Source organism: Carassius auratus, unplaced genomic scaffold (assembly GCF_003368295.1).
Source record: "Carassius auratus strain Wakin unplaced genomic scaffold, ASM336829v1 scaf_tig00046937, whole genome shotgun sequence".
Lineage (NCBI taxonomy): Eukaryota > Metazoa > Chordata > Actinopteri > Cypriniformes > Cyprinidae > Carassius > Carassius auratus.
This window is the reverse complement of record NW_020527004.1, coordinates 1-22,276: the sequence shown is the minus strand read 5'-3', so window position 1 is coordinate 22,276 and position 22,276 is coordinate 1. Positions and strand designations below refer to the sequence as shown.

The window sequence follows — 22,276 nt, the reverse complement described above, 5'->3', positions numbered from 1 at the left end:
CATCTGTTTCCTGTGGTCTTGTCCAGGTGGTCTTTACAGGGGATTTGTATCTGCGGCTCATCTAGTTGTCACGGTCTCCGCTGTGTTTCTGGGCCATAGAGGTCCTTTCTAGGTGTTGATCCAACATCTTCTCTGGATACGGACTGGATCCGGGTGACTGAAGCGGATACAGACTGGATCTGGTGGCTACGGTGACCTCGGAATAAGGGATTTCTCCTCTAGCCCTATCGGCGACTCGTGCACTTCGAGCCTTCTTAGTGACGGCGCAAGTTGCTGACTGCTGACTGCGTTGGTGGTATAGTGGTGAGCATAGCTGCCTTCCAAGCAGTTGACCCGGATTCGATTCCCGGCCAACGCATGTCCTTTGGCTCGGGCTGACGTCGAAGCAGAACTCCCTCTGTGACCTGTGCCTCCACCCAAAACTTTTGGATGGAATAATTTCGGATGGACCCATCATTAGCTGAAGTCGCATAACACTTGCAACACTACCCGTAGCAGGGGTCATTGTTTGGACTCTTTTTTTTTTTTTTAATTGCGCTTTAAACAAAAAGTATTGTGTCAATGCAACTGAACAACATTTATTAGGAACACAGTGCGTCAATAAAGCTACTGACTTCCGCCTGCGTTGGCGGTCTCCGCTGTGTTTCTGGGCCATAGAGGTCCTTTCTAGGTGTTGATCCAACATCTTCTCTGGATACGGACTGGATCCGGGTGACTGAAGCGGATACAGACTGGATCTGGTGGCTACGGTGACCTCGGAATAAGGGATTTCTTTAAAAGACTTTTTTTTTCATATAAGATTTTATCCAACTTTTCAGACAGAGGCATGAGAAAGAGATTGCCTTGATTGGGCTTTTGGTTATTATAGGCACTCTCTGCGTTTGACCACTTCGTGTTTATTTAGCCGGATGGGAAGGCAGCGCTTTCTTGTACGTGACGGGATGCAAATTCTTGAAGGCTCTCTTTAGTGACGGGTCCAAACAAAGATCTCATCTGCTCCTCTAGCCCTATCGGCGACTAGTGCACTTCGAGCCTTCTTAGTGACGGCGCAAGTTGCTGACTGCTGACTGCGTTGGTGGTATAGTGGTGAGCATAGCTGCCTTCCAAGCAGTTGACCCGGATTCGATTCCCGGCCAACGCATGTCCTTTGGCTCGGGCTGACGTCGAAGCAGAACTCCCTCTGTGACCTGCTGACATTAGCTGAAGTCGCACAACACTTGCAACACTACCCGTAGCAGGGGTCATTGTTTGGACTCTTTTTTTTTTTTTTTAATTGCGCTTTAAACAAAAAGTATTGTGTCAATGCAACTGAACAACATTTATTAGGAACACAGTGCGTCAATAAAGCTACTGACTTCCGCCTGCGTTGGTGGTATAGTGGTGAGCATAGCTGCCTTCCAAGCAGTTGAGCCGGGTTCGATTCCCGGCCAACGCATGTCCTTTGGCTCGGGCTGACGTCGAAGCAGAACTCCTTCTGTGACCTGCGACTCCAACCAAACATTTTGGATGGATCATTCGGAAGACGAAAAGAACCAGCTCTCCCCGTCGGGGAATCGAACCCCGGTCTTCCGCGTGACAGGCGGAGATACTGTCCACTATACTAACGAGGAGCCGTGCATGCTGCCGTTTCTCCCCCAACTGACGGCACTGCACTGACATAACTAAACAATGCATGGCTTCTTCTGACGCAGACCCAGCCCTAGCACCGTAAAATTTCTGATGGACCCATCATTAGCTGAAGTCGCATAACACTTGGAACACTACCCGTAGCAGGGGTCATTGTTTGGACTCTTTTTTTTTTTTTTTTTTTTTTTTTAAATTGCGCTTTAAACAAAAAGTATTGCGTCAATGCAACTGAACAACATTAATTAGGAACATAGTGCGTCAAAAAGCAAAATGACAGTTAAAGGCATTTCGTTATTGAACTCTTTGATGACATCATTCAGCTAAGTTCAGTTTAAATAGTATCTGTGCAATAATTTGCAATCAAGTCAACGATATCGCTGTACTTGAAGTGTCCCCAGCTCCGCCTGCCAGAAGCGACAGAGGCAAGAAACCAAAACTCGATCGGTGAAAGGATGGAGAAAAAACCCGGTGAGAAACCAGGCTCAGTCGGGGAGACAGTTCTCCCCTTGTCAGACGAAACAGGTAGATCAGCTCCAGGCTGCAGGAATGTCAGACTGTGCAGAAGAATCATCTGTTTCCTGTGGTCTTGTCCAGGTGGTCTTTACAGGGGATTTGTATCTGCGGCTCATCTAGTTGTCACGGTCTCCGCTGTGTTTCTGGGCCATAGAGGTCCTTTCTAGGTGTTGATCCAACATCTTCTCTGGATACGGACTGGATCCGGGTGACTGAAGCGGATACAGACTGGATCTGGTGGCTACGGTGACCTCGGAATAAGGGATTTCTCCTCTAGCCCTATCGGCGACTCGTGCACTTCGAGCCTTCTTAGTGACGGCGCAAGTTGCTGACTGCTGACTGCGTTGGTGGTATAGTGGTGAGCATAGCTGCCTTCCAAGCAGTTGACCCAGATTCGATTCCCGGCCAACGCATGTCCTTTGGCTCGGGCTGACGTCGAAGCAGAACTCCCTCTGTGACCTGTGCCTCCACCCAAAACTTTTGGATGGAATAATTTCGGATGGACCCATCATTAGCTGAAGTCGCATAACACTTGCAACACTACCCGTAGCAGGGGTCATTGTTTGGACTCTTTTTTTTTTTTTTAATTGCGCTTTAAACAAAAAGTATTGTGTCAATGCAACTGAACAACATTTATTAGGAACACAGTGCGTCAATAAAGCTACTGACTTCCGCCTGCGTTGGCGGTCTCCGCTGTGTTTCTGGGCCATAGAGGTCCTTTCTAGGTGTTGATCCAACATCTTCTCTGGATACGGACTGGATCCGGGTGACTGAAGCGGATACAGACTGGATCTGGTGGCTACGGTGACCTCGGAATAAGGGATTTCTTTAAAAGACTTTTTTTTTTCATATAAGATTTTATCCAACTTTTCAGACAGAGGCATGAGAAAGAGATTGCCTTGATTGGGCTTTTGGTTATTATAGGCACTCTCTGCGTTTGACCACTTCGTGTTTATTTAGCCGGATGGGAAGGCAGCGCTTTCTTGTACGTGACGGGATGCAAATTCTTGAAGGCTCTCTTTAGTGACGGGTCCAAACAAAGATCTCATCTGCTCCTCTAGCCCTATCGGCGACTCGTGCACTTCGAGCCTTCTTAGTGACGGCGCAAGTTGCTGACTGCTGACTGCGTTGGTGGTATAGTGGTGAGCATAGCTGCCTTCCAAGCAGTTGACCCGGATTCGATTCCCGGCCAACGCATGTCCTTTGGCTCGGGCTGACGTCGAAGCAGAACTCCCTCTGTGACCTGTGCCTCCACCCAAAACTTTTGGATGGAATAATTTCGGATGGACCCATCATTAGCTGAAGTCGCACAACACTTGCAACACTACCCGTAGCAGGGGTCATTGTTTGGACTCTTTTTTTTTTTTTTTTATTGCGCATTAAACAAAAAGTATTGTGTCAATGCAACTGAACAACATTTATTAGGAACACAGTGCGTCAATAAAGCTACTGACTTCCGCCTGCGTTGGTGGTATAGTGGTGAGCATAGCTGCCTTCCAAGCAGTTGAGCCGGGTTCGATTCCCGGCCAACGCATGTCCTTTGGCTCGGGCTGACGTCGAAGCAGAACTCCTTCTGTGACCTGCGACTCCAACCAAACATTTTGGATGGATCATTCGGAAGACGAAAAGAACCAGCTCTCCCCGTCGGGGAATCGAACCCCGGTCTTCCGCGTGACAGGCGGAGATACTGTCCACTATACTAACGAGGAGCCGTGCATGCTGCCGTTTCTCCCCCAACTGACGGCACTGCACTGACATAACTAAACAATGCATGGCTTCTTCTGACGCAGACCCAGCCCTAGCACCGTAAAATTTCTGATGGACCCATCATTAGCTGAAGTCGCATAACACTTGGAACACTACCCGTAGCAGGGGTCATTGTTTGGACTCTTTTTTTTTTTTTTTTTTTTTTTTTTAAATTGCGCTTTAAACAAAAAGTATTGCGTCAATGCAACTGAACAACATTAATTAGGAACATAGTGCGTCAAAAAGCAAAATGACAGTTAAAGGCATTTCGTTATTGAACTCTTTGATGACATCATTCAGCTAAGTTCAGTTTAAATAGTATCTGTGCAATAATTTGCAATCAAGTCAACGATATCGCTGTACTTGAAGTGTCCCCAGCTCCGCCTGCCAGAAGCGAGAGAGGCAAGAAACCAAAACTCGATCGGTGAAAGGATGGAGAAAAAACCCGGTGAGAAACCAGGCTCAGTCGGGGAGACAGTTCTCCCCTTGTCAGACGAAACAGGTAGATCAGCTCCAGGCTGCAGGAATGTCAGACTGTGCAGAAGAATCATCTGTTTCCTGTGGTCTTGTCCAGGTGGTCTTTACAGGGGATTTGTATCTGCGGCTCATCTAGTTGTCACGGTCTCCGCTGTGTTTCTGGGCCATAGAGGTCCTTTCTAGGTGTTGATCCAACATCTTCTCTGGATACGAACTGGATCCGGGTGACTGAAGCGGATACAGACTGGATCTGGTGGCTACGGTGACCTCGGAATAAGGGATTTCTCCTCCAGCCCTATCGGCGACTCGTGCACTTCGAGCCTTCTTAGTGACGGCGCAAGTTGCTGACTGCTGACTGCGTTGGTGGTATAGTGGTGAGCATAGCTGCCTTCCAAGCAGTTGACCCGGATTCGATTCCCGGCCAACGCATGTCCTTTGGCTCGGGCTGACGTCGAAGCAGAACTCCCTCTGTGACCTGTGCCTCCACCCAAAACTTTTGGATGGAATAATTTCGGATGGACCCATCATTAGCTGAAGTCGCATAACACTTGCAACACTACCCGTAGCAGGGGTCATTGTTTGGACTCTTTTTTTTTTTTTTAATTGCGCTTTAAACAAAAAGTATTGTGTCAATGCAACTGAACAACATTTATTAGGAACACAGTGCGTCAATAAAGCTACTGACTTCCGCCTGCGTTGGCGGTCTCCGCTGTGTTTCTGGGCCATAGAGGTCCTTTCTAGGTGTTGATCCAACATCTTCTCTGGATACGGACTGGATCCGGGTGACTGAAGCGGATACAGACTGGATCTGGTGGCTACGGTGACCTCGGAATAAGGGATTTCTTTAAAATACTTTTTTTTTCATATAAGATTTTATCCAACTTTTCAGACAGAGGCATGAGAAAGAGATTGCCTTGATTGGGCTTTTGGTTATTATAGGCACTCTCTGCGTTTGACCACTTCGTGTTTATTTAGCCGGATGGGAAGGCAGCGCTTTCTTGTACGTGACGGGATGCAAATTCTTGAAGGCTCTCTTTAGTGACGGGTCCAAACAAAGATCTCATCTGCTCCTCTAGCCCTATCGGCGACTCGTGCACTTCGAGCCTTCTTAGTGACGGCGCAAGTTGCTGACTGCCGACTGCGTTGGTGGTATAGTGGTGAGCATAGCTGCCTTCCAAGCAGTTGACCCGGATTCGATTCCCGGCCAACGCATGTCCTTTGGCTCGGGCTGACATCGAAGCAGAACTCCCTCTGTGACCTGTGCCTCCACCCAAAACTTTTGGATGGAATAATTTCGGATGGACCCATCATTAGCTGAAGTCGCATAACACTTGCAACACTACCCGTAGCAGGGGTCATTGTTTGGACTCTTTTTTTTTTTTTTAATTGCGCTTTAAACAAAAAGTATTGTGTCAATGCAACTGAACAACATTTATTAGGAACACAGTGCGTCAATAAAGCTACTGACTTCCGCCTGCGTTGGCGGTCTCCGCTGTGTTTCTGGGCCATAGAGGTCCTTTCTAGGTGTTGATCCAACATCTTCTCTGGATACGGACTGGATCCGGGTGACTGAAGCGGATACAGACTGGATCTGGTGGCTACGGTGACCTCGGAATAAGGGATTTCTTTAAAAGACTTTTTTTTTCATATAAGATTTTATCCAACTTTTCAGACAGAGGCATGAGAAAGAGATTGCCTTGATTGGGCTTTTGGTTATTATAGGCACTCTCTGCGTTTGACCACTTCGTGTTTATTTAGCCGGATGGGAAGGCAGCGCTTTCTTGTACGTGACGGGATGCAAATTCTTGAAGGCTCTCTTTAGTGACGGGTCCAAACAAAGATCTCATCTGCTCCTCTAGCCCTATCGGCGACTAGTGCACTTCGAGCCTTCTTAGTGACGGCGCAAGTTGCTGACTGCTGACTGCGTTGGTGGTATAGTGGTGAGCATAGCTGCCTTCCAAGCAGTTGACCCGGATTCGATTCCCGGCCAACGCATGTCCTTTGGCTCGGGCTGACGTCGAAGCAGAACTCCCTCTGTGACCTGCTGACATTAGCTGAAGTCGCACAACACTTGCAACACTACCCGTAGCAGGGGTCATTGTTTGGACTCTTTTTTTTTTTTTTTAATTGCGCTTTAAACAAAAAGTATTGTGTCAATGCAACTGAACAACATTTATTAGGAACACAGTGCGTCAATAAAGCTACTGACTTCCGCCTGCGTTGGTGGTATAGTGGTGAGCATAGCTGCCTTCCAAGCAGTTGAGCCGGGTTCGATTCCCGGCCAACGCATGTCCTTTGGCTCGGGCTGACGTCGAAGCAGAACTCCTTCTGTGACCTGCGACTCCAACCAAACATTTTGGATGGATCATTCGGAAGACGAAAAGAACCAGCTCTCCCCGTCGGGTAATCGAACCCCGGTCTTCCGCGTGACAGGCGGAGATACTGTCCACTATACTAACGAGGAGCCGTGCATGCTGCCGTTTCTCCCCCAACTGACGGCACTGCACTGACATAACTAAACAATGCATGGCTTCTTCTGACGCAGACCCAGCCCTAGCACCGTAAAATTTCTGATGGACCCATCATTAGCTGAAGTCGCATAACACTTGGAACACTACCCGTAGCAGGGGTCATTGTTTGGACTCTTTTTTTTTTTTTTTTTTTTTTTTTAAATTGCGCTTTAAACAAAAAGTATTGCGTCAATGCAACTGAACAACATTAATTAGGAACACAGTGCGTCAAAAAGCAAAATGACAGTTAAAGGCATTTCGTTATTGAACTCTTTGATGACATCATTCAGCTAAGTTCAGTTTAAATAGTATCTGTGCAATAATTTGCAATCAAGTCAACGATATCGCTGTACTTGAAGTGTCCCCAGCTCCGCCTGCCAGAAGCGACAGAGGCAAGAAACCAAAACTCGATCGGTGAAAGGATGGAGAAAAAACCCGGTGAGAAACCAGGCTCAGTCGGGGAGACAGTTCTCCCCTTGTCAGACGAAACAGGTAGATCAGCTCCAGGCTGCAGGAATGTCAGACTGTGCAGAAGAATCATCTGTTTCCTGTGGTCTTGTCCAGGTGGTCTTTACAGGGGATTTGTATCTGCGGCTCATCTAGTTGTCACGGTCTCCGCTGTGTTTCTGGGCCATAGAGGTCCTTTCTAGGTGTTGATCCAACATCTTCTCTGGATACGGACTGGATCCGGGTGACTGAAGCGGATACAGACTGGATCTGGTGGCTACGGTGACCTCGGAATAAGGGATTTCTCCTCTAGCCCTATCGGCGACTCGTGCACTTCGAGCCTTCTTAGTGACGGCGCAAGTTGCTGACTGCTGACTGCGTTGGTGGTATAGTGGTGAGCATAGCTGCCTTCCAAGCAGTTGACCCAGATTCGATTCCCGGCCAACGCATGTCCTTTGGCTCGGGCTGACGTCGAAGCAGAACTCCCTCTGTGACCTGTGCCTCCACCCAAAACTTTTGGATGGAATAATTTCGGATGGACCCATCATTAGCTGAAGTCGCATAACACTTGCAACACTACCCGTAGCAGGGGTCATTGTTTGGACTCTTTTTTTTTTTTTTAATTGCGCTTTAAACAAAAAGTATTGTGTCAATGCAACTGAACAACATTTATTAGGAACACAGTGCGTCAATAAAGCTACTGACTTCCGCCTGCGTTGGCGGTCTCCGCTGTGTTTCTGGGCCATAGAGGTCCTTTCTAGGTGTTGATCCAACATCTTCTCTGGATACGGACTGGATCCGGGTGACTGAAGCGGATACAGACTGGATCTGGTGGCTACGGTGACCTCGGAATAAGGGATTTCTTTAAAAGACTTTTTTTTTTCATATAAGATTTTATCCAACTTTTCAGACAGAGGCATGAGAAAGAGATTGCCTTGATTGGGCTTTTGGTTATTATAGGCACTCTCTGCGTTTGACCACTTCGTGTTTATTTAGCCGGATGGGAAGGCAGCGCTTTCTTGTACGTGACGGGATGCAAATTCTTGAAGGCTCTCTTTAGTGACGGGTCCAAACAAAGATCTCATCTGCTCCTCTAGCCCTATCGGCGACTCGTGCACTTCGAGCCTTCTTAGTGACGGCGCAAGTTGCTGACTGCTGACTGCGTTGGTGGTATAGTGGTGAGCATAGCTGCCTTCCAAGCAGTTGACCCGGATTCGATTCCCGGCCAACGCATGTCCTTTGGCTCGGGCTGACGTCGAAGCAGAACTCCCTCTGTGACCTGTGCCTCCACCCAAAACTTTTGGATGGAATAATTTCGGATGGACCCATCATTAGCTGAAGTCGCACAACACTTGCAACACTACCCGTAGCAGGGGTCATTGTTTGGACTCTTTTTTTTTTTTTTTTAATTGCGCTTTAAACAAAAAGTATTGTGTCAATGCAACTGAACAACATTTATTAGGAACACAGTGCGTCAATAAAGCTACTGACTTCCGCCTGCGTTGGTGGTATAGTGGTGAGCATAGCTGCCTTCCAAGCAGTTGAGCCGGGTTCGATTCCCGGCCAACGCATGTCCTTTGGCTCGGGCTGACGTCGAAGCAGAACTCCTTCTGTGACCTGCGACTCCAACCAAACATTTTGGATGGATCATTCGGAAGACGAAAAGAACCAGCTCTCCCCGTCGGGGAATCGAACCCCGGTCTTCCGCGTGACAGGCGGAGATACTGTCCACTATACTAACGAGGAGCCGTGCATGCTGCCGTTTCTCCCCCAACTGACGGCACTGCACTGACATAACTAAACAATGCATGGCTTCTTCTGACGCAGACCCAGCCCTAGCACCGTAAAATTTCTGATGGACCCATCATTAGCTGAAGTCGCATAACACTTGGAACACTACCCGTAGCAGGGGTCATTGTTTGGACTCTTTTTTTTTTTTTTTTTTTTTTTTTAAATTGCGCTTTAAACAAAAAGTATTGCGTCAATGCAACTGAACAACATTAATTAGGAACATAGTGCGTCAAAAAGCAAAATGACAGTTAAAGGCATTTCGTTATTGAACTCTTTGATGACATCATTCAGCTAAGTTCAGTTTAAATAGTATCTGTGCAATAATTTGCAATCAAGTCAACGATATCGCTGTACTTGAAGTGTCCCCAGCTCCGCCTGCCAGAAGCGACAGAGGCAAGAAACCAAAACTCGATCGGTGAAAGGATGGAGAAAAAACCCGGTGAGAAACCAGGCTCAGTCGGGGAGACAGTTCTCCCCTTGTCAGACGAAACAGGTAGATCAGCTCCAGGCTGCAGGAATGTCAGACTGTGCAGAAGAATCATCTGTTTCCTGTGGTCTTGTCCAGGTGGTCTTTACAGGGGATTTGTATCTGCGGCTCATCTAGTTGTCACGGTCTCCGCTGTGTTTCTGGGCCATAGAGGTCCTTTCTAGGTGTTGATCCAACATCTTCTCTGGATACGAACTGGATCCGGGTGACTGAAGCGGATACAGACTGGATCTGGTGGCTACGGTGACCTCGGAATAAGGGATTTCTCCTCTAGCCCTATCGGCGACTCGTGCACTTCGAGCCTTCTTAGTGACGGCGCAAGTTGCTGACTGCTGACTGCGTTGGTGGTATAGTGGTGAGCATAGCTGCCTTCCAAGCAGTTGACCCGGATTCGATTCCCGGCCAACGCATGTCCTTTGGCTCGGGCTGACGTCGAAGCAGAACTCCCTCTGTGACCTGTGCCTCCACCCAAAACTTTTGGATGGAATAATTTCGGATGGACCCATCATTAGCTGAAGTCGCATAACACTTGCAACACTACCCGTAGCAGGGGTCATTGTTTGGACTCTTTTTTTTTTTTTTAATTGCGCTTTAAACAAAAAGTATTGTGTCAATGCAACTGAACAACATTTATTAGGAACACAGTGCGTCAATAAAGCTACTGACTTCCGCCTGCGTTGGCGGTCTCCGCTGTGTTTCTGGGCCATAGAGGTCCTTTCTAGGTGTTGATCCAACATCTTCTCTGGATACGGACTGGATCCGGGTGACTGAAGCGGATACAGACTGGATCTGGTGGCTACGGTGACCTCGGAATAAGGGATTTCTTTAAAATACTTTTTTTTTCATATAAGATTTTATCCAACTTTTCAGACAGAGGCATGAGAAAGAGATTGCCTTGATTGGGCTTTTGGTTATTATAGGCACTCTCTGCGTTTGACCACTTCGTGTTTATTTAGCCGGATGGGAAGGCAGCGCTTTCTTGTACGTGACGGGATGCAAATTCTTGAAGGCTCTCTTTAGTGACGGGTCCAAACAAAGATCTCATCTGCTCCTCTAGCCCTATCGGCGACTCGTGCACTTCGAGCCTTCTTAGTGACGGCGCAAGTTGCTGACTGCCGACTGCGTTGGTGGTATAGTGGTGAGCATAGCTGCCTTCCAAGCAGTTGACCCGGATTCGATTCCCGGCCAACGCATGTCCTTTGGCTCGGGCTGACATCGAAGCAGAACTCCCTCTGTGACCTGTGCCTCCACCCAAAACTTTTGGATGGAATAATTTCGGATGGACCCATCATTAGCTGAAGTCGCATAACACTTGCAACACTACCCGTAGCAGGGGTCATTGTTTGGACTCTTTTTTTTTTTTTAATTGCGCTTTAAACAAAAAGTATTGTGTCAATGCAACTGAACAACATTTATTAGGAACACAGTGCGTCAATAAAGCTACTGACTTCCGCCTGCGTTGGCGGTCTCCGCTGTGTTTCTGGGCCATAGAGGTCCTTTCTAGGTGTTGATCCAACATCTTCTCTGGATACGGACTGGATCCGGGTGACTGAAGCGGATACAGACTGGATCTGGTGGCTACGGTGACCTCGGAATAAGGGATTTCTTTAAAAGACTTTTTTTTTCATATAAGATTTTATCCAACTTTTCAGACAGAGGCATGAGAAAGAGATTGCCTTGATTGGGCTTTTGGTTATTATAGGCACTCTCTGCGTTTGACCACTTCGTGTTTATTTAGCCGGATGGGAAGGCAGCGCTTTCTTGTACGTGACGGGATGCAAATTCTTGAAGGCTCTCTTTAGTGACGGGTCCAAACAAAGATCTCATCTGCTCCTCTAGCCCTATCGGCGACTAGTGCACTTCGAGCCTTCTTAGTGACGGCGCAAGTTGCTGACTGCTGACTGCGTTGGTGGTATAGTGGTGAGCATAGCTGCCTTCCAAGCAGTTGACCCGGATTCGATTCCCGGCCAACGCATGTCCTTTGGCTCGGGCTGACGTCGAAGCAGAACTCCCTCTGTGACCTGCTGACATTAGCTGAAGTCGCACAACACTTGCAACACTACCCGTAGCAGGGGTCATTGTTTGGACTCTTTTTTTTTTTTTTTAATTGCGCTTTAAACAAAAAGTATTGTGTCAATGCAACTGAACAACATTTATTAGGAACACAGTGCGTCAATAAAGCTACTGACTTCCGCCTGCGTTGGTGGTATAGTGGTGAGCATAGCTGCCTTCCAAGCAGTTGAGCCGGGTTCGATTCCCGGCCAACGCATGTCCTTTGGCTCGGGCTGACGTCGAAGCAGAACTCCTTCTGTGACCTGCGACTCCAACCAAACATTTTGGATGGATCATTCGGAAGACGAAAAGAACCAGCTCTCCCCGTCGGGTAATCGAACCCCGGTCTTCCGCGTGACAGGCGGAGATACTGTCCACTATACTAACGAGGAGCCGTGCATGCTGCCGTTTCTCCCCCAACTGACGGCACTGCACTGACATAACTAAACAATGCATGGCTTCTTCTGACGCAGACCCAGCCCTAGCACCGTAAAATTTCTGATGGACCCATCATTAGCTGAAGTCGCATAACACTTGGAACACTACCCGTAGCAGGGGTCATTGTTTGGACTCTTTTTTTTTTTTTTTTTTTTTTTAAATTGCGCTTTAAACAAAAAGTATTGCGTCAATGCAACTGAACAACATTAATTAGGAACATAGTGCGTCAAAAAGCAAAATGACAGTTAAAGGCATTTCGTTATTGAACTCTTTGATGACATCATTCAGCTAAGTTCAGTTTAAATAGTATCTGTGCAATAATTTGCAATCAAGTCAACGATATCGCTGTACTTGAAGTGTCCCCAGCTCCGCCTGCCAGAAGCGACAGAGGCAAGAAACCAAAACTCGATCGGTGAAAGGATGGAGAAAAAACCCGGTGAGAAACCAGGCTCAGTCGGGGAGACAGTTCTCCCCTTGTCAGACGAAACAGGTAGATCAGCTCCAGGCTGCAGGAATGTCAGACTGTGCAGAAGAATCATCTGTTTCCTGTGGTCTTGTCCAGGTGGTCTTTACAGGGGATTTGTATCTGCGGCTCATCTAGTTGTCACGGTCTCCGCTGTGTTTCTGGGCCATAGAGGTCCTTTCTAGGTGTTGATCCAACATCTTCTCTGGATACGGACTGGATCCGGGTGACTGAAGCGGATACAGACTGGATCTGGTGGCTACGGTGACCTCGGAATAAGGGATTTCTCCTCTAGCCCTATCGGCGACTCGTGCACTTCGAGCCTTCTTAGTGACGGCGCAAGTTGCTGACTGCTGACTGCGTTGGTGGTATAGTGGTGAGCATAGCTGCCTTCCAAGCAGTTGACCCAGATTCGATTCCCGGCCAACGCATGTCCTTTGGCTCGGGCTGACGTCGAAGCAGAACTCCCTCTGTGACCTGTGCCTCCACCCAAAACTTTTGGATGGAATAATTTCGGATGGACCCATCATTAGCTGAAGTCGCATAACACTTGCAACACTACCCGTAGCAGGGGTCATTGTTTGGACTCTTTTTTTTTTTTTTAATTGCGCTTTAAACAAAAAGTATTGTGTCAATGCAACTGAACAACATTTATTAGGAACACAGTGCGTCAATAAAGCTACTGACTTCCGCCTGCGTTGGCGGTCTCCGCTGTGTTTCTGGGCCATAGAGGTCCTTTCTAGGTGTTGATCCAACATCTTCTCTGGATACGGACTGGATCCGGGTGACTGAAGCGGATACAGACTGGATCTGGTGGCTACGGTGACCTCGGAATAAGGGATTTCTTTAAAAGACTTTTTTTTTTCATATAAGATTTTATCCAACTTTTCAGACAGAGGCATGAGAAAGAGATTGCCTTGATTGGGCTTTTGGTTATTATAGGCACTCTCTGCGTTTGACCACTTCGTGTTTATTTAGCCGGATGGGAAGGCAGCGCTTTCTTGTACGTGACGGGATGCAAATTCTTGAAGGCTCTCTTTAGTGACGGGTCCAAACAAAGATCTCATCTGCTCCTCTAGCCCTATCGGCGACTCGTGCACTTCGAGCCTTCTTAGTGACGGCGCAAGTTGCTGACTGCTGACTGCGTTGGTGGTATAGTGGTGAGCATAGCTGCCTTCCAAGCAGTTGACCCGGATTCGATTCCCGGCCAACGCATGTCCTTTGGCTCGGGCTGACGTCGAAGCAGAACTCCCTCTGTGACCTGTGCCTCCACCCAAAACTTTTGGATGGAATAATTTCGGATGGACCCATCATTAGCTGAAGTCGCACAACACTTGCAACACTACCCGTAGCAGGGGTCATTGTTTGGACTCTTTTTTTTTTTTTTTTATTGCGCATTAAACAAAAAGTATTGTGTCAATGCAACTGAACAACATTTATTAGGAACACAGTGCGTCAATAAAGCTACTGACTTCCGCCTGCGTTGGTGGTATAGTGGTGAGCATAGCTGCCTTCCAAGCAGTTGAGCCGGGTTCGATTCCCGGCCAACGCATGTCCTTTGGCTCGGGCTGACGTCGAAGCAGAACTCCTTCTGTGACCTGCGACTCCAACCAAACATTTTGGATGGATCATTCGGAAGACGAAAAGAACCAGCTCTCCCCGTCGGGGAATCGAACCCCGGTCTTCCGCGTGACAGGCGGAGATACTGTCCACTATACTAACGAGGAGCCGTGCATGCTGCCGTTTCTCCCCCAACTGACGGCACTGCACTGACATAACTAAACAATGCATGGCTTCTTCTGACGCAGACCCAGCCCTAGCACCGTAAAATTTCTGATGGACCCATCATTAGCTGAAGTCGCATAACACTTGGAACACTACCCGTAGCAGGGGTCATTGTTTGGACTCTTTTTTTTTTTTTTTTTTTTTTTTTTAAATTGCGCTTTAAACAAAAAGTATTGCGTCAATGCAACTGAACAACATTAATTAGGAACATAGTGCGTCAAAAAGCAAAATGACAGTTAAAGGCATTTCGTTATTGAACTCTTTGATGACATCATTCAGCTAAGTTCAGTTTAAATAGTATCTGTGCAATAATTTGCAATCAAGTCAACGATATCGCTGTACTTGAAGTGTCCCCAGCTCCGCCTGCCAGAAGCGAGAGAGGCAAGAAACCAAAACTCGATCGGTGAAAGGATGGAGAAAAAACCCGGTGAGAAACCAGGCTCAGTCGGGGAGACAGTTCTCCCCTTGTCAGACGAAACAGGTAGATCAGCTCCAGGCTGCAGGAATGTCAGACTGTGCAGAAGAATCATCTGTTTCCTGTGGTCTTGTCCAGGTGGTCTTTACAGGGGATTTGTATCTGCGGCTCATCTAGTTGTCACGGTCTCCGCTGTGTTTCTGGGCCATAGAGGTCCTTTCTAGGTGTTGATCCAACATCTTCTCTGGATACGAACTGGATCCGGGTGACTGAAGCGGATACAGACTGGATCTGGTGGCTACGGTGACCTCGGAATAAGGGATTTCTCCTCCAGCCCTATCGGCGACTCGTGCACTTCGAGCCTTCTTAGTGACGGCGCAAGTTGCTGACTGCTGACTGCGTTGGTGGTATAGTGGTGAGCATAGCTGCCTTCCAAGCAGTTGACCCGGATTCGATTCCCGGCCAACGCATGTCCTTTGGCTCGGGCTGACGTCGAAGCAGAACTCCCTCTGTGACCTGTGCCTCCACCCAAAACTTTTGGATGGAATAATTTCGGATGGACCCATCATTAGCTGAAGTCGCATAACACTTGCAACACTACCCGTAGCAGGGGTCATTGTTTGGACTCTTTTTTTTTTTTTTAATTGCGCTTTAAACAAAAAGTATTGTGTCAATGCAACTGAACAACATTTATTAGGAACACAGTGCGTCAATAAAGCTACTGACTTCCGCCTGCGTTGGCGGTCTCCGCTGTGTTTCTGGGCCATAGAGGTCCTTTCTAGGTGTTGATCCAACATCTTCTCTGGATACGGACTGGATCCGGGTGACTGAAGCGGATACAGACTGGATCTGGTGGCTACGGTGACCTCGGAATAAGGGATTTCTTTAAAATACTTTTTTTTTCATATAAGATTTTATCCAACTTTTCAGACAGAGGCATGAGAAAGAGATTGCCTTGATTGGGCTTTTGGTTATTATAGGCACTCTCTGCGTTTGACCACTTCGTGTTTATTTAGCCGGATGGGAAGGCAGCGCTTTCTTGTACGTGACGGGATGCAAATTCTTGAAGGCTCTCTTTAGTGACGGGTCCAAACAAAGATCTCATCTGCTCCTCTAGCCCTATCGGCGACTCGTGCACTTCGAGCCTTCTTAGTGACGGCGCAAGTTGCTGACTGCCGACTGCGTTGGTGGTATAGTGGTGAGCATAGCTGCCTTCCAAGCAGTTGACCCGGATTCGATTCCCGGCCAACGCATGTCCTTTGGCTCGGGCTGACATCGAAGCAGAACTCCCTCTGTGACCTGTGCCTCCACCCAAAACTTTTGGATGGAATAATTTCGGATGGACCCATCATTAGCTGAAGTCGCATAACACTTGCAACACTACCCGTAGCAGGGGTCATTGTTTGGACTCTTTTTTTTTTTTTAATTGCGCTTTAAACAAAAAGTATTGTGTCAATGCAACTGAACAACATTTATTAGGAACACAGTGCGTCAATAAAGCTACTGACTTCCGCCTGCGTTGGCGGTCTCCGCTGTGTTTCTGGGCCATAGAGGTCCTTTCTAGGTGTTGATCCAACATCTTCTCTGGATACGGACTGGATCCGGGTGACTGAAGCGGATACAGACTGGATCTGGTGGCTACGGTGACCTCGGAATAAGGGATTTCTTTAAAAGACTTTTTTTTTCATATAAGATTTTATCCAACTTTTCAGACAGAGGCATGAGAAAGAGATTGCCTTGATTGGGCTTTTGGTTATTATAGGCACTCTCTGCGTTTGACCACTTCGTGTTTATTTAGCCGGATGGGAAGGCAGCGCTTTCTTGTACGTGACGGGATGCACATTCTTGAAGGCTCTCTTTAGTGACGGGTCCAAACAAAGATCTCATCTGCTCCTCTAGCCCTATCGGCGACTAGTGCACTTCGAGCCTTCTTAGTGACGGCGCAAGTTGCTGACTGCTGACTGCGTTGGTGGTATAGTGGTGAGCATAGCTGCCTTCCAAGCAGTTGACCCGGATTCGATTCCCGGCCAACGCATGTCCTTTGGCTCGGGCTGACGTCGAAGCAGAACTCCCTCTGTGACCTGCTGACATTAGCTGAAGTCGCACAACACTTGCAACACTACCCGTAGCAGGGGTCATTGTTTGGACTCTTTTTTTTTTTTTTTAATTGCGCTTTAAACAAAAAGTATTGTGTCAATGCAACTGAACAACATTTATTAGGAACACAGTGCGTCAATAAAGCTACTGACTTCCGCCTGCGTTGGTGGTATAGTGGTGAGCATAGCTGCCTTCCAAGCAGTTGAGCCGGGTTCGATTCCCGGCCAACGCATGTCCTTTGGCTCGGGCTGACGTCGAAGCAGAACTCCTTCTGTGACCTGCGACTCCAACCAAACATTTTGGATGGATCATTCGGAAGACGAAAAGAACCAGCTCTCCCCGTCGGGTAATCGAACCCCGGTCTTCCGCGTGACAGGCGGAGATACTGTCCACTATACTAACGAGGAGCCGTGCATGCTGCCGTTTCTCCCCCAACTGACGGCACTGCACTGACATAACTAAACAATGCATGGCTTCTTCTGACGCAGACCCAGCCCTAGCACCGTAAAATTTCTGATGGACCCATCATTAGCTGAAGTCGCATAACACTTGGAACACTACCCGTAGCAGGGGTCATTGTTTGGACTCTTTTTTTTTTTTTTTTTTTTTTTTTAAATTGCGCTTTAAACAAAAAGTATTGCGTCAATGCAACTGAACAACATTAATTAGGAACATAGTGCGTCAAAAAGCAAAATGACAGTTAAAGGCATTTCGTTATTGAACTCTTTGATGACATCATTCAGCTAAGTTCAGTTTAAATAGTATCTGTGCAATAATTTGCAATCAAGTCAACGATATCGCTGTACTTGAAGTGTCCCCAGCTCCGCCTGCCAGAAGCGACAGAGGCAAGAAACCAAAACTCGATCGGTGAAAGGATGGAGAAAAAACCCGGTGAGAAACCAGGCTCAGTCGGGGAGACAGTTCTCCCCTTGTCAGACGAAACAGGTAGATCAGCTCCAGGCTGCAGGAATGTCAGACTGTGCAGAAGAATCATCTGTTTCCTGTGGTCTTGTCCAGGTGGTCTTTACAGGGGATTTGTATCTGCGGCTCATCTAGTTGTCACGGTCTCCGCTGTGTTTCTGGGCCATAGAGGTCCTTTCTAGGTGTTGATCCAACATCTTCTCTGGATACGGACTGGATCCGGGTGACTGAAGCGGATACAGACTGGATCTGGTGGCTACGGTGACCTCGGAATAAGGGATTTCTCCTCTAGCCCTATCGGCGACTCGTGCACTTCGAGCCTTCTTAGTGACGGCGCAAGTTGCTGACTGCTGACTGCGTTGGTGGTATAGTGGTGAGCATAGCTGCCTTCCAAGCAGTTGACCCAGATTCGATTCCCGGCCAACGCATGTCCTTTGGCTCGGGCTGACGTCGAAGCAGAACTCCCTCTGTGACCTGTGCCTCCACCCAAAACTTTTGGATGGAATAATTTCGGATGGACCCATCATTAGCTGAAGTCGCATAACACTTGCAACACTACCCGTAGCAGGGGTCATTGTTTGGACTCTTTTTTTTTTTTTTAATTGCGCTTTAAACAAAAAGTATTGTGTCAATGCAACTGAACAACATTTATTAGGAACACAGTGCGTCAATAAAGCTACTGACTTCCGCCTGCGTTGGCGGTCTCCGCTGTGTTTCTGGGCCATAGAGGTCCTTTCTAGGTGTTGATCCAACATCTTCTCTGGATACGGACTGGATCCGGGTGACTGAAGCGGATACAGACTGGATCTGGTGGCTACGGTGACCTCGGAATAAGGGATTTCTTTAAAAGACTTTTTTTTTTCATATAAGATTTTATCCAACTTTTCAGACAGAGGCATGAGAAAGAGATTGCCTTGATTGGGCTTTTGGTTATTATAGGCACTCTCTGCGTTTGACCACTTCGTGTTTATTTAGCCGGATGGGAAGGCAGCGCTTTCTTGTACGTGACGGGATGCAAATTCTTGAAGGCTCTCTTTAGTGACGGGTCCAAACAAAGATCTCATCTGCTCCTCTAGCCCTATCGGCGACTCGTGCACTTCGAGCCTTCTTAGTGACGGCGCAAGTTGCTGACTGCTGACTGCGTTGGTGGTATAGTGGTGAGCATAGCTGCCTTCCAAGCAGTTGACCCGGATTCGATTCCCGGCCAACGCATGTCCTTTGGCTCGGGCTGACGTCGAAGCAGAACTCCCTCTGTGACCTGTGCCTCCACCCAAAACTTTTGGATGGAATAATTTCGGATGGACCCATCATTAGCTGAAGTCGCACAACACTTGCAACACTACCCGTAGCAGGGGTCATTGTTTGGACTCTTTTTTTTTTTTTTTTATTGCGCATTAAACAAAAAGTATTGTGTCAATGCAACTGAACAACATTTATTAGGAACACAGTGCGTCAATAAAGCTACTGACTTCCGCCTGCGTTGGTGGTATAGTGGTGAGCATAGCTGCCTTCCAAGCAGTTGAGCCGGGTTCGATTCCCGGCCAACGCATGTCCTTTGGCTCGGGCTGACGTCGAAGCAGAACTCCTTCTGTGACCTGCGACTCCAACCAAACATTTTGGATGGATCATTCGGAAGACGAAAAGAACCAGCTCTCCCCGTCGGGGAATCGAACCCCGGTCTTCCGCGTGACAGGCGGAGATACTGTCCACTATACTAACGAGGAGCCGTGCATGCTGCCGTTTCTCCCCCAACTGACGGCACTGCACTGACATAACTAAACAATGCATGGCTTCTTCTGACGCAGACCCAGCCCTAGCACCGTAAAATTTCTGATGGACCCATCATTAGCTGAAGTCGCATAACACTTGGAACACTACCCGTAGCAGGGGTCATTGTTTGGACTCTTTTTTTTTTTTTTTTTTTTTTTTTAAATTGCGCTTTAAACAAAAAGTATTGCGTCAATGCAACTGAACAACATTAATTAGGAACATAGTGCGTCAAAAAGCAAAATGACAGTTAAAGGCATTTCGTTATTGAACTCTTTGATGACATCATTCAGCTAAGTTCAGTTTAAATAGTATCTGTGCAATAATTTGCAATCAAGTCAACGATATCGCTGTACTTGAAGTGTCCCCAGCTCCGCCTGCCAGAAGCGACAGAGGCAAGAAACCAAAACTCGATCGGTGAAAGGATGGAGAAAAAACCCGGTGAGAAACCAGGCTCAGTCGGGGAGACAGTTCTCCCCTTGTCAGACGAAACAGGTAGATCAGCTCCAGGCTGCAGGAATGTCAGACTGTGCAGAAGAATCATCTGTTTCCTGTGGTCTTGTCCAGGTGGTCTTTACAGGGGATTTGTATCTGCGGCTCATCTAGTTGTCACGGTCTCCGCTGTGTTTCTGGGCCATAGAGGTCCTTTCTAGGTGTTGATCCAACATCTTCTCTGGATACGGACTGGATCCGGGTGACTGAAGCGGATACAGACTGGATCTGGTGGCTACGGTGACCTCGGAATAAGGGATTTCTCCTCTAGCCCTATCGGCGACTCGTGCACTTCGAGCCTTCTTAGTGACGGCGCAAGTTGCTGACTGCTGACTGCGTTGGTGGTATAGTGGTGAGCATAGCTGCCTTCCAAGCAGTTGACCCAGATTCGATTCCCGGCCAACGCATGTCCTTTGGCTCGGGCTGACGTCGAAGCAGAACTCCCTCTGTGACCTGTGCCTCCACCCAAAACTTTTGGATGGAATAATTTCGGATGGACCCATCATTAGCTGAAGTCGCATAACACTTGCAACACTACCCGTAGCAGGGGTCATTGTTTGGACTCTTTTTTTTTTTTTTAATTGCGCTTTAAACAAAAAGTATTGTGTCAATGCAACTGAACAACATTTATTAGGAACACAGTGCGTCAATAAAGCTACTGACTTCCGCCTGCGTTGGCGGTCTCCGCTGTGTTTCTGGGCCATAGAGGTCCTTTCTAGGTGTTGATCCAACATCTTCTCTGGATACGGACTGGATCCGGGTGACTGAAGCGGATACAGACTGGATCTGGTGGCTACGGTGACCTCGGAATAAGGGATTTCTTTAAAAGACTTTTTTTTTCATATAAGATTTTATCCAACTTTTCAGACAGAGGCATGAGAAAGAGATTGCCTTGATTGGGCTTTTGGTTATTATAGGCACTCTCTGCGTTTGACCACTTCGTGTTTATTTAGCCGGATGGGAAGGCAGCGCTTTCTTGTACGTGACGGGATGCAAATTCTTGAAGGCTCTCTTTAGTGACGGGTCCAAACAAAGATCTCATCTGCTCCTCTAGCCCTATCGGCGACTCGTGCACTTCGAGCCTTCTTAGTGACGGCGCAAGTTGCTGACTGCTGACTGCGTTGGTGGTATAGTGGTGAGCATAGCTGCCTTCCAAGCAGTTGACCCGGATTCGATTCCCGGCCAACGCATGTCCTTTGGCTCGGGCTGACGTCGAAGCAGAACTCCCTCTGTGACCTGTGCCTCCACCCAAAACTTTTGGATGGAATAATTTCGGATGGACCCATCATTAGCTGAAGTCGCACAACACTTGCAACACTACCCGTAGCAGGGGTCATTGTTTGGACTCTTTTTTTTTTTTTTTTAATTGCGCTTTAAACAAAAGTATTGTGTCAATGCAACTGAACAACATTTATTAGGAACACAGTGCGTCAATAAAGCTACTGACTTCCGCCTGCGTTGGCGTCTCCTGTGTTTCTGGCCATAGAGGTTCTAGGTGTTGATCCAACATCTTCTCTGGATACGGAGGTCCGGGTGACTGGATCTGGAGGTGCTTGATCAACTTTTTTTTTTCATATAAGATTTTATCCAACTTTTCAGACAGAGGCATGAGAAAGAGATTGCCTTGATTGGGCTTTTGGTTATTATAGGCACTCTCTGCGTTTGACCACTTCGTGTTATTTGCCGGATGGGAAGGCAGCGCTTTCTTGTACGTGACGGGATGCAAATTCTTGAAGGCTCTCTTTTAGTGACGGGTCCAAACAAAGATCTCATCTGCTCCTCTAGCCCTATCGGCGACTAGTGCACTTCGAGCCTTCTTAGTGACGGCGCAAGTTGCTGACTGCTGACTGCGTTGGTGGTATAGTGGTGAGCATAGCTGCCTTCCAAGCAGTTGACCCGGATTCGATTCCCGGCCAACGCATGTCCTTTGGCTCGGGCTGACGTCGAAGCAGAACTCCCGTCTGTGACCTGCTGACATTAGCTGAAGTCGCACAACACTTGCAACACTACCCGTAGCAGGGGTCATTGTTTGGACTCTTTTTTTTTTTTTTAATTGCGCTTTAAACAAAAAGTATTGTGTCAATGCAACTGAACAACATTTATTAGGAACACGTGCGTCAATAAAGCTACTGACTTCCGCCTGCGTTGGTTGGTATAGTGGTGAGCATAGCTGCTTTCCAAGCAGTTGAGCCGGGTTCGATTCCCGGCCAACGCATGTCCTTTGGCTCGGGCTGACGTCGAAGCAGAAA

At 47.7% G+C, this 22,276-nt stretch overlaps 33 non-coding genes across 33 annotated transcripts; 25 read left to right on the top strand and 8 right to left on the bottom strand.

Moving 5' to 3' along the window:
• The first annotated feature begins 286 nt into the window (after positions 1–286).
• On the top strand, positions 287–358 carry trnag-ucc (transfer RNA glycine (anticodon UCC)). Its single transcript has one exon. It is a non-coding gene; the product is annotated as a tRNA-Gly (tRNA).
• Positions 359–1,069: 711 nt separating this feature from the next.
• Positions 1,070–1,141, top strand: trnag-ucc (transfer RNA glycine (anticodon UCC)). Its single transcript has one exon. It is a non-coding gene; the product is annotated as a tRNA-Gly (tRNA).
• A 222-nt stretch (positions 1,142–1,363) lies between these two features.
• trnag-ucc (transfer RNA glycine (anticodon UCC)) lies at positions 1,364–1,435 on the top strand. Its single transcript has one exon. It is a non-coding gene; the product is annotated as a tRNA-Gly (tRNA).
• A 103-nt stretch (positions 1,436–1,538) lies between these two features.
• trnad-guc (transfer RNA aspartic acid (anticodon GUC)) lies at positions 1,539–1,610 on the bottom strand. Its single transcript has one exon. It is a non-coding gene; the product is annotated as a tRNA-Asp (tRNA).
• Positions 1,611–3,264: 1,654 nt separating this feature from the next.
• On the top strand, positions 3,265–3,336 carry trnag-ucc (transfer RNA glycine (anticodon UCC)). Its single transcript has one exon. It is a non-coding gene; the product is annotated as a tRNA-Gly (tRNA).
• Positions 3,337–3,601: 265 nt separating this feature from the next.
• On the top strand, positions 3,602–3,673 carry trnag-ucc (transfer RNA glycine (anticodon UCC)). Its single transcript has one exon. It is a non-coding gene; the product is annotated as a tRNA-Gly (tRNA).
• A 103-nt stretch (positions 3,674–3,776) lies between these two features.
• Positions 3,777–3,848, bottom strand: trnad-guc (transfer RNA aspartic acid (anticodon GUC)). The gene has a single exon. It is a non-coding gene; the product is annotated as a tRNA-Asp (tRNA).
• Positions 3,849–4,719: 871 nt separating this feature from the next.
• trnag-ucc (transfer RNA glycine (anticodon UCC)) lies at positions 4,720–4,791 on the top strand. The gene has a single exon. It is a non-coding gene; the product is annotated as a tRNA-Gly (tRNA).
• Positions 4,792–5,502: 711 nt separating this feature from the next.
• Positions 5,503–5,574, top strand: trnag-ucc (transfer RNA glycine (anticodon UCC)). The gene has a single exon. It is a non-coding gene; the product is annotated as a tRNA-Gly (tRNA).
• A 711-nt stretch (positions 5,575–6,285) lies between these two features.
• trnag-ucc (transfer RNA glycine (anticodon UCC)) lies at positions 6,286–6,357 on the top strand. The gene has a single exon. It is a non-coding gene; the product is annotated as a tRNA-Gly (tRNA).
• Positions 6,358–6,579: 222 nt separating this feature from the next.
• trnag-ucc (transfer RNA glycine (anticodon UCC)) lies at positions 6,580–6,651 on the top strand. Its single transcript has one exon. It is a non-coding gene; the product is annotated as a tRNA-Gly (tRNA).
• Positions 6,652–6,754: 103 nt separating this feature from the next.
• Positions 6,755–6,826, bottom strand: trnad-guc (transfer RNA aspartic acid (anticodon GUC)). Its single transcript has one exon. It is a non-coding gene; the product is annotated as a tRNA-Asp (tRNA).
• A 1,654-nt stretch (positions 6,827–8,480) lies between these two features.
• trnag-ucc (transfer RNA glycine (anticodon UCC)) lies at positions 8,481–8,552 on the top strand. The gene has a single exon. It is a non-coding gene; the product is annotated as a tRNA-Gly (tRNA).
• A 266-nt stretch (positions 8,553–8,818) lies between these two features.
• Positions 8,819–8,890, top strand: trnag-ucc (transfer RNA glycine (anticodon UCC)). The gene has a single exon. It is a non-coding gene; the product is annotated as a tRNA-Gly (tRNA).
• Positions 8,891–8,993: 103 nt separating this feature from the next.
• On the bottom strand, positions 8,994–9,065 carry trnad-guc (transfer RNA aspartic acid (anticodon GUC)). The gene has a single exon. It is a non-coding gene; the product is annotated as a tRNA-Asp (tRNA).
• Positions 9,066–9,935: 870 nt separating this feature from the next.
• On the top strand, positions 9,936–10,007 carry trnag-ucc (transfer RNA glycine (anticodon UCC)). Its single transcript has one exon. It is a non-coding gene; the product is annotated as a tRNA-Gly (tRNA).
• A 711-nt stretch (positions 10,008–10,718) lies between these two features.
• trnag-ucc (transfer RNA glycine (anticodon UCC)) lies at positions 10,719–10,790 on the top strand. Its single transcript has one exon. It is a non-coding gene; the product is annotated as a tRNA-Gly (tRNA).
• A 710-nt stretch (positions 10,791–11,500) lies between these two features.
• On the top strand, positions 11,501–11,572 carry trnag-ucc (transfer RNA glycine (anticodon UCC)). Its single transcript has one exon. It is a non-coding gene; the product is annotated as a tRNA-Gly (tRNA).
• Positions 11,573–11,794: 222 nt separating this feature from the next.
• trnag-ucc (transfer RNA glycine (anticodon UCC)) lies at positions 11,795–11,866 on the top strand. The gene has a single exon. It is a non-coding gene; the product is annotated as a tRNA-Gly (tRNA).
• Positions 11,867–11,969: 103 nt separating this feature from the next.
• trnad-guc (transfer RNA aspartic acid (anticodon GUC)) lies at positions 11,970–12,041 on the bottom strand. The gene has a single exon. It is a non-coding gene; the product is annotated as a tRNA-Asp (tRNA).
• A 1,652-nt stretch (positions 12,042–13,693) lies between these two features.
• Positions 13,694–13,765, top strand: trnag-ucc (transfer RNA glycine (anticodon UCC)). The gene has a single exon. It is a non-coding gene; the product is annotated as a tRNA-Gly (tRNA).
• A 265-nt stretch (positions 13,766–14,030) lies between these two features.
• Positions 14,031–14,102, top strand: trnag-ucc (transfer RNA glycine (anticodon UCC)). The gene has a single exon. It is a non-coding gene; the product is annotated as a tRNA-Gly (tRNA).
• Positions 14,103–14,205: 103 nt separating this feature from the next.
• Positions 14,206–14,277, bottom strand: trnad-guc (transfer RNA aspartic acid (anticodon GUC)). Its single transcript has one exon. It is a non-coding gene; the product is annotated as a tRNA-Asp (tRNA).
• An 871-nt stretch (positions 14,278–15,148) lies between these two features.
• Positions 15,149–15,220, top strand: trnag-ucc (transfer RNA glycine (anticodon UCC)). The gene has a single exon. It is a non-coding gene; the product is annotated as a tRNA-Gly (tRNA).
• Positions 15,221–15,931: 711 nt separating this feature from the next.
• Positions 15,932–16,003, top strand: trnag-ucc (transfer RNA glycine (anticodon UCC)). The gene has a single exon. It is a non-coding gene; the product is annotated as a tRNA-Gly (tRNA).
• A 710-nt stretch (positions 16,004–16,713) lies between these two features.
• On the top strand, positions 16,714–16,785 carry trnag-ucc (transfer RNA glycine (anticodon UCC)). Its single transcript has one exon. It is a non-coding gene; the product is annotated as a tRNA-Gly (tRNA).
• A 222-nt stretch (positions 16,786–17,007) lies between these two features.
• trnag-ucc (transfer RNA glycine (anticodon UCC)) lies at positions 17,008–17,079 on the top strand. The gene has a single exon. It is a non-coding gene; the product is annotated as a tRNA-Gly (tRNA).
• Positions 17,080–17,182: 103 nt separating this feature from the next.
• Positions 17,183–17,254, bottom strand: trnad-guc (transfer RNA aspartic acid (anticodon GUC)). The gene has a single exon. It is a non-coding gene; the product is annotated as a tRNA-Asp (tRNA).
• A 1,654-nt stretch (positions 17,255–18,908) lies between these two features.
• Positions 18,909–18,980, top strand: trnag-ucc (transfer RNA glycine (anticodon UCC)). The gene has a single exon. It is a non-coding gene; the product is annotated as a tRNA-Gly (tRNA).
• Positions 18,981–19,245: 265 nt separating this feature from the next.
• Positions 19,246–19,317, top strand: trnag-ucc (transfer RNA glycine (anticodon UCC)). Its single transcript has one exon. It is a non-coding gene; the product is annotated as a tRNA-Gly (tRNA).
• A 103-nt stretch (positions 19,318–19,420) lies between these two features.
• trnad-guc (transfer RNA aspartic acid (anticodon GUC)) lies at positions 19,421–19,492 on the bottom strand. Its single transcript has one exon. It is a non-coding gene; the product is annotated as a tRNA-Asp (tRNA).
• Positions 19,493–21,145: 1,653 nt separating this feature from the next.
• Positions 21,146–21,217, top strand: trnag-ucc (transfer RNA glycine (anticodon UCC)). Its single transcript has one exon. It is a non-coding gene; the product is annotated as a tRNA-Gly (tRNA).
• Positions 21,218–21,876: 659 nt separating this feature from the next.
• On the top strand, positions 21,877–21,948 carry trnag-ucc (transfer RNA glycine (anticodon UCC)). The gene has a single exon. It is a non-coding gene; the product is annotated as a tRNA-Gly (tRNA).
• The last annotated feature ends 328 nt before the right edge of the window (positions 21,949–22,276 follow it).